The sequence below is a fragment of the Oryctolagus cuniculus genome, chromosome 7 (assembly GCF_051225735.1).
Source record: "Oryctolagus cuniculus isolate XC-2025 breed Fujian yellow rabbit chromosome 7, ASM5122573v1, whole genome shotgun sequence".
NCBI lineage: Eukaryota > Metazoa > Chordata > Mammalia > Lagomorpha > Leporidae > Oryctolagus > Oryctolagus cuniculus.
In genome coordinates, this window is record NC_142873.1 from 160525247 (window position 1) to 160537325 (window position 12079).

The 12079-nt window shown below is 51.3% G+C and overlaps 1 long non-coding RNA gene across 2 annotated transcripts; it reads left to right on the forward strand.

Moving 5' to 3' along the window:
* Positions 1–290: 290 nt before the first annotated feature.
* LOC149125852 (uncharacterized) lies at positions 291–8054 on the forward strand. Of its 2 annotated transcripts, none has more exons than XR_016236787.1 (4): positions 291–2564; positions 6448–6512; positions 6898–7097; positions 7723–8054. It is a non-coding gene; the product is annotated as an uncharacterized LOC149125852 (long non-coding RNA). The 2 variants fall into 2 exon arrangements; XR_016236788.1 differs by lacking the exon at positions 291–2564 and adding an exon at positions 3951–4086.
* Positions 8055–12079: the final 4025 nt, after the last annotated feature.

Below are 12079 nucleotides of genomic sequence, written 5' to 3' on the forward strand. Positions count from 1 at the left end.
ATCCCAACCAGGATCCCACCCAGGCTCCCACCCAGGATCCCACCCAGGATCCCACCCAGCATCCCACCCAGCATCCCACCCAGGATCCCACCCAGGCTCCCACCCAGCATCCCACCCAACATCCCACCCAGGATCCCACCCAGGCTCCCATCCAGGATCCCACCCAGCATCCCACCCAGGATCCCATCCAGGATCCCACCCAGCATCCCACCCAGCATCCCATCCAGGATGCCACACAACGCCTCCTTCTTCTCCTCTTGGCTGTGACAGCCTCTTGGACTCCCTTGCTTTTAATGATCTGACGACTTTGAGCAGGACTGCCAGGTCCACTGTAGAATATTCTATTCCTCCTGTGAGCTGAGTGCTTGTGTCCCCACCACCATCTGCATGCTGACCCTGTGGCTGTTGTCTGTGCGTGGAGCCCTCACAAACAAGGTTAGTGCCTTACGAGGGGCCGTGAACACGATGAGACGGGCCTTCACCGGGCACTGGGTTTGCTGCGCCTTCATCTCGGACCTCCCAGCGCCCCGAACCGTGAGAAAGGAAGTTTCTGCTTTGTTCACAAGCTCTGGTATTTGGTTATAGGAGCCCGGATGCACTAAGACAGTCTCGCTACTGGGATTTATCTGAAACTTTTCTCGTTATCTGACCGGAGCTGCTGGTGTCTGGAAGGAAGACCAGCGCAGTGGCGAGTCTGTCCCCTGTCGAGGGGACGTGCTAGAACACCTTCTGTCACAGCTGATGTTGACCTTGGCCCCCTTGCTGAGAAATCACAGCCTTCTAAGGCCCGTAATCCGTGGCTCTCAGGAAAACAAAATTCTGAACACAGTTTGGAGGCTCAGCTCAGAGCATCATGCAAATTCTGACAAAAGCAGGAAACGATCGTATTCCTGCGACCCACGTCCACACACCCGTACATGGATGGGAATCCCCTAGGTGCGAGGTCAGTGGTGTGTGACGCATCTCTGTCGATGCTGCGAACTAGGAATTCAGGTGACAACGCAAAGTCGCACGGTTGTCCTTTCAACCACTGAGCACAATGTCTGAATAGCAAAGAAGGGTGCACACGTCACACGGAGCGAGGACAGCTACATGTCCCATGTGCCAGTGTAGCCTTTGATTCCCTCACTTGTTTAGCCAAGGGACCCGTCTTGTGTGCAGACGACCGAGCCACGCGAGGCTGCGACCTCCTGGTTCCATCCACCCGAAAAGCCTCGGGAGCTCTGAGGCCACCACAGCCTGCGTTTCATCATCGCCAGGACCCGAGGAGCAAGCTTAGTAAACGACTTATTTGTGCAGAGAGAACGAATTTCCTCTGACTCGTACATCCGACACCCACACGGTACCTCATCTGTGACGCTGGGAAAGAAAATTTTCAGAAGAAATTTGAAGCCCAATTAGTAGGTTTTAATTTAGTCAGTGGGTTTTCCATCCGGCTGTCACGGGTCTTCTGGAGGGTGGACGAGAACAGAGCTAAATGATGTGACGGGGCGTGAGACAGCGTTGGCCAAGGACGCACGGAGGATTTGGTCCCCTCTCAGAGGGCTTCCCCCCACTTTTTTCTCTTGCAGCGTGGACAGGGACAGAGAGAATGTACGTCACTCACTCTGGGACTAAACACTTTGTTACAGACAGCTTAAAGCAAGGAGCTTCACCGAAATCGATGGCGAAGCGAACTCTCTCCTGGAAAAACTGGAAATTGGTAGCCCTGTGGGAATCTGGCACATGAGGAGGCAGAGGGCGGGAATGATCCGTCCAGCTTTGAAAACGTGCCCGTGTTGGTGCATTTACACACTAGTGTGGAAACTGATAACCACATTCAACCAGCACAGACAAAATTAAAAACCCAAGAAAAAATAAGCCCATTATAAAAGAGACGGTTTTCGCTGGAGGCTTCGACTCCTGTTGTATCCGAAAGCAGAGGGGATTCCAGATGTAAGAGGGCTGAACCAGAAACCCCGTTTTCCGATTCGTGGAATGCCTCTTTCCAGTGCGCTATCAGCGAGTGCACCTTCCGCTGCTGTCCCGGCGTGCGTGTGAGCGGGACGCCAGCACCATCCTGCTGTCCCCCTCCCTGGGGGTGAGCTGCCTCCCAGGCTCCCTCATTCCCAGGCATTGTGTCACGCCCGTGAGCAATGTCCATGCTTGCTCTCCTGACGTCCTTCCTCTGCTGTACTTCTTCCTCTTCTGTGATTTGGGCTTTCTGCTTCCGGTGCAGGTACCACGCAGTCGCGAGCGGCTGTGGATGCTGGGTTCGAGCAGGGAGGTGTAGACTGGGTTCGAGCAGGAAGGTGTAGACGCGGTCCTTGCGCCAGTGCTGCTTGATTCCAGGTGATTATGAATTCATTACCTTTATGAGAGAAAGGTGATTGCATACCTATAAAACGTCTCAGCGTTGCCCTTTGCTCACACACAATTCCAGCTGCGTCTAATCACCGCGACTCGGATGTAACTGAACAAGCCCCAGGCGCAGCCGTTTACCACTGAAACATTCAGCCCTTCCAGGAACAGAACCAGAAATTTCTCCAGAAATGTGTCTGCAGACCTGGAATCTCAGGATGTCGGTGAGCATTTTACCGTGGACCGTGGTGCCCTCAAGTTTGTTTCCAAGCCATGGAAATGCCCATGGGAAAAAGTTGTGCAATGGGTAACTGTTAGTCACTTTATATTTCCTGATTCTCCATTTAATTCCCCTGGTAGCTGGCAATAACATCTGAGATTTAAGTTGCTGCAGGGTATTCGGGAAAACCCACATGAATGTCCGAGCTGAGGTCTGGCAAGCGCCGAGGCCTGAGTCCTGGTGACATAACAACATTATAGCTACAGATTTCATCAGACGGGGGAGGCAGGAAATCCCGGACACTGCCAAACACCCACTGAAGCTCACTTGCGTCTCAGGACCGTCGTTTGGGAAAAAATGGATTCTACACAGTTTCTAATTTGGCGAGCCTGCTGGAATAAAAATTTGGACCTGAAGTTTAAACACACTGAGACTTCTCTAAAAATGGGCCTGATGGGAATTTTTAGGGGGAAAAATGAAAAGGGAGCCTTGCAAGGTTCGTGTAAGGGGTCTTCCTTCGAGGGACAGTCCAGCTCCGTGAGGACGGGGCCGAGCTTCAGGAAGCACACGCTCAGCCTGGCCGACGGCCCAATCGGCCGAGGGGCCTGTGGGATGGGGGTTTCTCACCATGCTTCCCTCACACCCAAAAACCCAAAGGACATAATTTTTGATTTAAGACAGCATTGTGGGGGTTCGGCAATATGGCACAGTAGATTGATCCTCCACCTTCAGTGCCAGCATCCCATATGGGCGCCGGTTTGAGTCCCGGCTGCTCCTCTTCTGATCCAGTTCTCTGCTATGGCCTGGGAAAGCAGTGAAAGATGGCTCAAGTCCTTGGGCCCCTGCACCAGCGTGGGAGACCCAGAAGAAGCTCCCGGCTCCTGGCTTTGGATCAGCGCAGCTGTAGCCATTGTGGCCATTTAGGGAGTGAACTAGCAGGTGGAAGACCTTTCTCTTTGTCTCTACCTCTCAAATAAATAAGTAAAATCTTAAAAAAAAAAAAAAGACAGCATTATGTAAAATGGAATAGTGATCTTTATGTCTGCAAACTCGACATGTTCTGAATTTCATCCCATCCTGGATGCTATTTAATAGCTGGTAAGTTTTAATTACTTCAAGGTATCTTTTCCTGTGTTCTTGTTTTGTTTTTATTGTGGTTTTGATCTAAGAATTCTGGGACAGAGTTTGGTGATTTGTTAGAGAAACATGTATACTAGAAAATGAAGTCTATTGTTAAACTTTGCTTTTTTCTATTTACACTGGCTAATTTTTAAAATAAATTTTTATTCATTTGTTTTCATTTAATTTGAAAGGCAGAGAGACAGGGACAGATGGACAGGCAGAAAGAGAGAGAAAGAGAGAGATCTCCCATCTGCTAACTTATTCCCCAGTGCCCACAGCAGCTGGGCCAGGCCAAAAACAGGAGCTCAGAACTTGGCCTGGCTCTCCCTATGGGTGGTAGGGAAACAAGTGCTTGAGCCGTCACCTGCTGCCTCCAGGGTGTGCATCAGCAGGAAACCAGAATCGTAAGTGGAGCCAGGACTCTGATACAGGGTGCAGGTGTCCCACGTGCTGTCTTTTTTCTTTTCTTCTTCTTCTTCTTCTTTTTTATTTGAAATGTAGAATGACACAGAGAGAGAGAGAGAGAGATCTTCTATCTGTTGGCTCACTTCCCAAATGGCCACCATGGTTGGGGCGGGATTAAGCCAAAGCTAAGAGCCTGGAACCCCATCTGGGTCTCCCACATGGCTGGCAGGGGTCCGGGTTCTTGGGCCGTCTTCTTGCCTTCCCAGGCACATTAGCAGAGTGGAGCACCTGGGACTCACACTGACGCTTGGCTGTGGGATGCCAGCACTGTACGCTGCAGCTCAACCCTCAGCACCACCAGCCCTCCCAGCCAAGCTGCAGGTGCCTGCCCGTAAACCAGCTGATCTCACTGTACTGAAACACTCCCGGCGACCTACGTCAGATTCTTTGAGATTTAATTCTGTCACTTTTCATAATTATTGAGGCCACCATGGCATACGTCTATCCGCCGCATTTTCACCGTTTGAGATAATTTTATTATAGCAATTGCAGCATGGAGTGATGGTTTATTGTTGAATGTCCTGCTGTTGTATGGTAGTCTTATCTGCTCATATTTGTTGTGGTGGCATACATCCCATACATCTTCCCAGTCTCCCTGGTTTTCACCCCTGCATTGCTCTGACCCTGGCTAAAGGACCTTGACCCTTTCCTTTCTTTTTTGAAGTACTTAGTAACTTCCTGTGTGGCTTCCTTGCTCCTACACTGGCTAAGAATGTGCTTGCAATTCCAGTCTAGCAGTCAGAGATTCTTCCAGAGCCACTTCTCTGCTAAAGCCCTCCTGTAGCCCACCGTGACCATCAGAGCTCAGCTGAAGCTGCTCCCCTTGGCCCCAGCGCGTGGTACCCCGACCCCTCACCTTGCTCTCTCACTTTCTCTGTTTTTAAAATGTTCTAAACAGCTTTACGGAGGTATAATTTACATATTATTAATCTACCTTTTTAAAAAAAGATTTATTTATTTATTTGAAAAGGAGAGAGAGAGAGAGAGAGAGAGAGAGATCTTTCATCTGCTGGCCCACTTCCCAAAAGGCTGCAATGGCCAGGGCTGGGCCAGGCTGAAGCCAGGAGCCAGGAGCTCTTTCTGGGTCTGCCGTGGGGGTGCAGTAACTCAAGTACTTGAGCCACCATCTGCCTCCTCCCAGGTGCATTAGCAGGAATGTGGATTGGAAATGGAGTAACTGGGCCTCAAACTGTCACTCCAGTGTGGGATGTGGGCATCCCAAGTGGTGGCTTCACCCACAGAGTCACGACGCCTGCCCCTCAGCTAATCCTCAGTAACCTAACATTCTTTCTGAAACCGAGGCCAGTTTTGTAGCTTTTGCTGTCCACTGATGAGAAACCGGCTGTTGCTCACTGGCTTTGGCTTGCTGCATTGATCTGCTTACCACTTTGCAGTTTCACGTGCTTTGAGCTGATTCCGACTGAGATCAGAGCTGCCACTGTCTTCACCGGTTATGTCACCGTGTTTGCACTGGCCTTTGAAGAGAAGCGACAGCCCAGCACACGGAACCTGTGGATTCATAACTCTGAGATTGAAGTATCTTTTTTTAATTTGGACATTTTTGGTTAAGTTTTGGTTGGAAACTTAACGTAGGTGTGCGGCTGTGTAGCGCCTGGATTTTGTTTGTTTCTCAGAGGGCTCCTGGGAAGAGGCTCTGGAGCCCGCGAGCGACACTGGGCTCTCCTTTGTTTAGAAGCACGTTGCGTGCCCTTGCTTCCTCAGTGCCCGCACTGCTGGTCCTTCCGCGCTTCCCCAGGACCTCTGTCTTACCCAAGTGGGCTGCTGTAACGCACTCTCTTCGTCTTCCAGGATCTCTCCCCTTGTTATGGCTTAGTTGTCTGATTTGCCAAGAGTTTGGATTTGCTGCGTATGCAGCAAAGCTGATCCTTTGCTCCTTGTTTCACTTTGCTATTTTCAGTTTTGTTGGGGGTACAATTTTAAATGCTTTGTATAGGGGCCGGTGCTGTGGCATAGCAGGTCAAGTCGCAGCCTGAGGTGCAGGCATCCCACGTGGGCGCCGGTTCGAGTCCCGGCTGCACCACTTCTAATCCAGCTCTCTCTGCTATGACCTGGGAAAGCAGTGGAAGATGGCCCAAGTCCTTGGGCCCCTACACCCACATGGGAGACCCGGAAGAGGCTCCTGACTCCTGGTTTCAGATCAGTGCAGCTCTGGCCGTTGCAGTCAATTGGGGAGCAAACCAGTGGCTGGAAGACCCCCCCCCTCAAATAAATAAAAATAAATCTTTAAAAACAAACAAACAAATAAAAGCAAAGCTGCTCTGTTCCACGTCCTTTTCCAGGAGTTGGAGACACCTCAGGGACCAACCCAGTTCCTGCTCCCTGGGAACGCCCATTCCAGAGCCAGGTAACAAACCTGTGTATGGGCACGATGGGAAGTCAGGGAGGGGCAGAGTGGGACACAAGAGGCTGATGTCCACGAGTCCATGGAATGGTCACTGAGAGGGAGTGAGGGACAGAGATTCGAAGTGCAGTCAACATTGAGAAGACGTGGGAAGAGTGGCTAAGGACGGGCAACGTGCTGAGGTCAGAGTGTGCTTCGCCAAGTCCCAGGGAGGTGGGCTGGGGGCGAGGGCGGGAGGTAGGAGAAGCCATCAGACAGACGGGCCATGTCAAGCGGCTGTCCCCTGTCCACCTGGGGGAGCGGCCCTGGTCCTGGAGCACACCTGTCTCTGCTGCCTCACAACTTCTGCACTTTCAGCATCCTCTCGTAATTACCCCCTCCCTCCCAGGTGGTGGCCTGCGCATCACCTCGCCTTGTTCTCCTGGTCACAGCAACTCCTAACACTTATCACTGGCAACAGATCTGTTTACCTCTGTGTCACCTGCCCCACCACCCCAGCCAGCCATAGGTGCCACGTGGGACGCAGCCATGCTTGATCACCATGCACTCCTAGTGCCAACACAGGGCCTGGGACACAGCGAGTGTCAGGTGAGTGAGCTAAGACAACCTTCACTGGTCAAGCAGTTTCCCCACGTAGTTCAATTCCATGTATAAAAACATGTCTTTGGGGGCCAGGGTTGTGGCAGAGGGTTAAGCTGCAGCCTACGATGCTGCCATCCCATATGAGTGCTGGTTCAGGTCCCAGTTGCTCCATTTTGGATCCAGATCACTGTTAACGCCCCTGCGAGAGCAGCTGAAGATGGCCCAAGTGCTTGGGTCTCCTCGGCCATGGATGTTGTGGCCATTTGGGGAGTGAGCCAGTAGATGGGAGATCTCTCTCTCTCTCTCGCTCTCTCTCGCTCTCGCTCTCGCTCCCACTCTTGCTCTCTAACTCTAGCTTTCAGGTAAATAAAATAACTCTTAAAAAAAAGAAAAAACCCCACTTCTTTCATTTGCTTTTAAAGATTTTATTTATTTATTTGAGAGGTAGAGTTACAGACAGTGAGAGCGAAAGACAGAGAGAGAAAGGTCTTCCTTCCACTGGTTCACTCCCCAAATGGCTGCAATGGCCAGAGCTGTGCCGATCTGAAGCCAGGAGCCAGGAGGTTCTTTCGGGTCTCCCACACGGGTGCAGGGGCCCAAGCACTTGGGCCATCTTCTACTGCTTTCCCAGGCCATAGCAGAGAGCTGGATTGGAAGAGGAGCAGCTGGGACAAGAACTGGCACCCATATGGGATACTAGTGCTGCAGGCAGAAGATTAGCCCACCGTGCCACAGTGCCAGGCCCAAGAAAGAAGGAAACCACCTCTTTCTTAATGAGAGAAGATAGAAGAAAAGGAAAAGGCAGCCATGACCCAGTATGCCCCTCCCTCCCATCTCATTAACTCCACTTCCCATGTTTGTTACCAAATAATATGGTTGGTGTTCCTGGGATTCCCCTCTTGATATTTTTTATCCCATGACCTTAAAGTGTATCCCTACAGCTCTGCTACTTCTGTTATCACATATATCAAGTTCTTACCCAGCACAGTTTCCCAGTGTGTCCTCAATTTTTTCCACATATTCTCCATAACATTAACCTTATAAGGCATACAAATATTTCTAGTCTGCATTTAAGCAAGGAAAAAGTGAACTGTCTACAGCCAAGATGCAGATCAAAAGCTTAAAAAAAACGATTTTATTTATTTATTTGAGAGGCAGAGTCACAGACAGAGAGAGGGAGACAGAGAGAGAGAGGTCTTCTGTCTGCTGATTCACTCCCCAAATGGCTGCAATGGCCGGAGCTGGGCCAATAGAAGCCAGGAGCCAGGAGCTTCTTCCAGGTCTCCCACACAGGTAGAGGGGCCCAAGGACTTGGGCCATCTTCTGCTGCTTTCCCAGGTCATAGCAGAGAGCTGGATCAGAAGAGAAGCAGCTGGGACAGGAACCAGTGCCCATATGGGATGCCGGTACTGCAGGCAGAGGCTTGGCCTACTGTGCCACAGTGCCAGCCCCAATCAATAGCTTTGATTAAGCGGTTTATTCACCAATTTTGATTACTGTGTACAAGGCATTTGATTAGGTCTAGGGACACTGAGGACACTCGAGCAGGATAGACCCAGTCCCTCCCTCCCTAGAGTTCACGTTCTGTTGGGAGACCGCAGCTGAAAAGCTATTTCCCTAAGCCATGACTGCGTTACTGACGCACAGAGCAGCCGCCTGGACGTTGTGATGGTACAGCGGGACCTGAGCCAGTGATGGGGGTCAGGGAAGACTTTGCTGGTTGTCGCCCCAGCAGCCATTCTTCCCTTTTTCGTTACTAACAGAATCCCAATTTCGTTTGGATCAGCAACGTGTTGTCCCTGCCATTGTCTTCACTGATGAGCTGTGGGAGTGGGAGGTCCTGATCCAGGGCCCTCTTCATCCACAATTCCTGCTCCTACTTCTTGTCAGATAAGATGTGGTCACAGATGGTGACCAGGGGGACTGACGTCATGCCGAGGGTGGCACAGCCAAGAGAGAAGTGTCAGAGGTGCTGATCGTACCTAGGACCAGTGCGCCAAGAGAGAAGCATCAGAGGTGCTGACAGTACCTAGGACCAGTACACCAGAGGTGCTGACAGTACCTAGGACCAGTACACCAGAGGTGTTGATAGTACCTAGGACCAGTGCATCAAGAGAGAAGCATCAGAGGTGCTGACAGTACCTAGGGCCAGTGCGCCAGCCCTGCGCTTCCCACACCACAACTTCAGGGTCTAACACTGCTCCTGGCTTGCTCGCGCCAAACCGGGTGGGTTTCTATCCCACACAGTTGAATTCAAGGCCTGATTATTATTGCAACCTGAGAAGCGACAGGGAAAAGGGGGCTCATGAAGGAGTCTCTCCTAAATGCTGAGCACATTTGGGGCTATTTATTTAGAGGCAAGGAGATAGATAGGACAAGACACAGAGACAGAGAGCAAGACAGCGGGGATGGGGGAATCTCCTGGACGCGGAGACTTGGGTTGAGTCCAGGCTCCTGACGTCAGCTGGCCCTGTCCAGGCGATCCCCCGCCCCCCGCGGTCCTAGTCTCTGCCTCTGTGTTTTGTTTGAGTCACCATCTGCTGTGATGCCAGAGTCTGTGTTCACAGGAAGCTGGAGCAGGGCCTCAAAGCCAGGCACTCTGAGATGGGACGCCAGCATCCCCGCCAGTAGCTTCGCTGCTAGGCCAAACACTCACTCCAGAGCCAGGGATTTTGGATATCAGGAATTTACCACCCAGTTTTTTGTAGCAGAACCGTGCTCATTCGTTCCTAGACTGTCTATGGCTGCTCTCACACTACAGTGGCAGAGATGAGCGGCTGCATCAGAGACCGCACGGCCTGCACAGCCCAAAATGTTGCTCTCTGGTCCTATCCAGAAAAAAAAAAAAAAAAACCCTCTTGCTGATGGCTGGCCTTGAGTGTTAGTGGGCTGAGTCTGGGGGTTTGGGAGACACAGCCTGGGACCTGCCTGCCGTGGGTGCCGTGTGGAAGACCATGCACCACGCTGAGAGTCCGACCGGCGAGAGCTTCAGCAGATGGAGTAGGAAAAGGCCTGCCCTGAAGAAGGCGGCGAGGGAACACTTGTTTGTTCACATCTTGGCTGCGGGGGAAGAAATCTTCTCCCCAGAGAACTCCCTACACAAGCCCATTCCCAGCCCCCAAATCATCTGCGTGGTGACCCAGAGGAACCTCCAGCCAAAACTTCTGTCCACTGGCAAGCAGTGCCTCCAGGTGTCCAGCATAAATCAGCACCAATCCTTGAATTTTAAGCTTGCAAAGTACATAAGGTTTGAATCAAAAAGCACAAAACATACGAGAAAATAAGTTACTAAAAGTATAACTAAGCAGAAAGACTTCATAGGTAAAACCACAAAGATTGCAGATATTAGAGTTACTAGATATTAAATATAAAATATCACATTTTTTAAAGATTTGATTTATTTATTTGAGAGGTAGAGTTACAGACAGTGAGAGGGAGAGACAGAGAGAATGGTCTTCCGTTGGTTTCACTCCCCAAATGGCCACAACGGCCGGAGCTGAGGCAATCTGAAGCCAGGAGCCAGGAGCTTCTGCCGGGTCTCCCACGTGGGTGCAGGGGCCCAAGGACTTGGGCCATCTTCCACTGCCTTCCCAGGCCACAGCAGAGAGCTGGATGGGAAGAGGAGCAGCCAGGACTAGAACCGGCGCCCATATAGGATGCCGGCGCTGAAGGTGGAGGATTAACCTACTGCGCCACGGCGCCAGCCCAAAATATCACATTTATTATGATTAAAGAAATGAAACAACATATCAGAGAAGAGTATGAAAAGAGGAGAGTATGAAAAATGATCAAGTGGGCGCTGCTGTTATGGCACCGCAGGCGGGGCTGCTGCCTACGATACTGTTATCCCGTGTGTGCAGCCGTGAGAGTCCCGCATGCTCCACTTCCAATCCAGATCCCTGCTGCTCGTGTGGCCTTAGATGAGGCAGAAGATGACCCAAGTACTTGGACCCATGCACCCACAAGGGAGACCCAGGTGAAGCTCCTGGCTTCTGGCTTTGACTGGCCCAGTTTAAGGTATTGTGGCCACTTGGGGAGTAAAAGAGTTAATGTAAGATTCTCTCTCTCTCCCTCTCTCTCTCTCTCCCTCTCTCTCTCTCTTTCAAATAGGTAAATATTTTTTTAAAAAATGATCTGGGGTTGGTGTGGTGGTATACTGATTTAAACATCCGCCTGCAGTGCCAGCATCCCACATGGGCACCAGTTCAAATCCCGGCTGCTCCACTTCCAATCCAGCTCCCTGCTGATGACCTAGGAAAGAAGCAGAAGATGGCTCAAGTGCTTGGGCCCCTGTACCTGCATCAGGGACCCAGAGGAAGCTCCACCCAGCTCCAGCTGTTTCAGCCATCTGGGGAGTAAACCAGTGAAAGACCTCTCTCTGTCTCTCCCTCTCTGTGCCTGTAACTCTGCCTCTCAAGTAAATCTTAGAGAAAGTGATCGAGCATTTAGCCTAGCAGTTAAGACGCTTGTTGAGACACCGTGTCCCGCACTGGAACACCTGGGCTAGATGCTCACACCCAGCCCCTGACTCCAGCTTCCTGCTGGTGCAGACCTTGGGAGGCAGCAGTAATGGCTCACGTTGTTTGGTAACTGCCACCCGTATGAGAGACCTGGGTTGAGCACCTGACTCCTGGCTTCAGCCTGGCCCAACTCCTGCTGTTGCAAACATTTGGGGAGTGAGCCAGAGGACAGGAACTTGTGCACTTGCTCATTCTCTCTCTCCTTCTCCAATACATTTTTTAAAACTTTTTTTTCAAGTTCTGAGGGGGGCAGGCATTTCTTGCAGTGATTGCGGACCATTTGGGATGCCCGCATCCCGTATCAACTAAGTGCCTGTGTCCAAGTTCCAGCTCCACTTCCAGTCCGTGCATCATGGGTGGCAGCAGGCGATGGCTCCTGTGGATTCATTCTGAGAGGAGGAGCGTAGCGGGGGCAAGAGGTGCAGAGTCACCACACAGACCCCTGGAGCTGGGTGAAAGCAGGCCAGA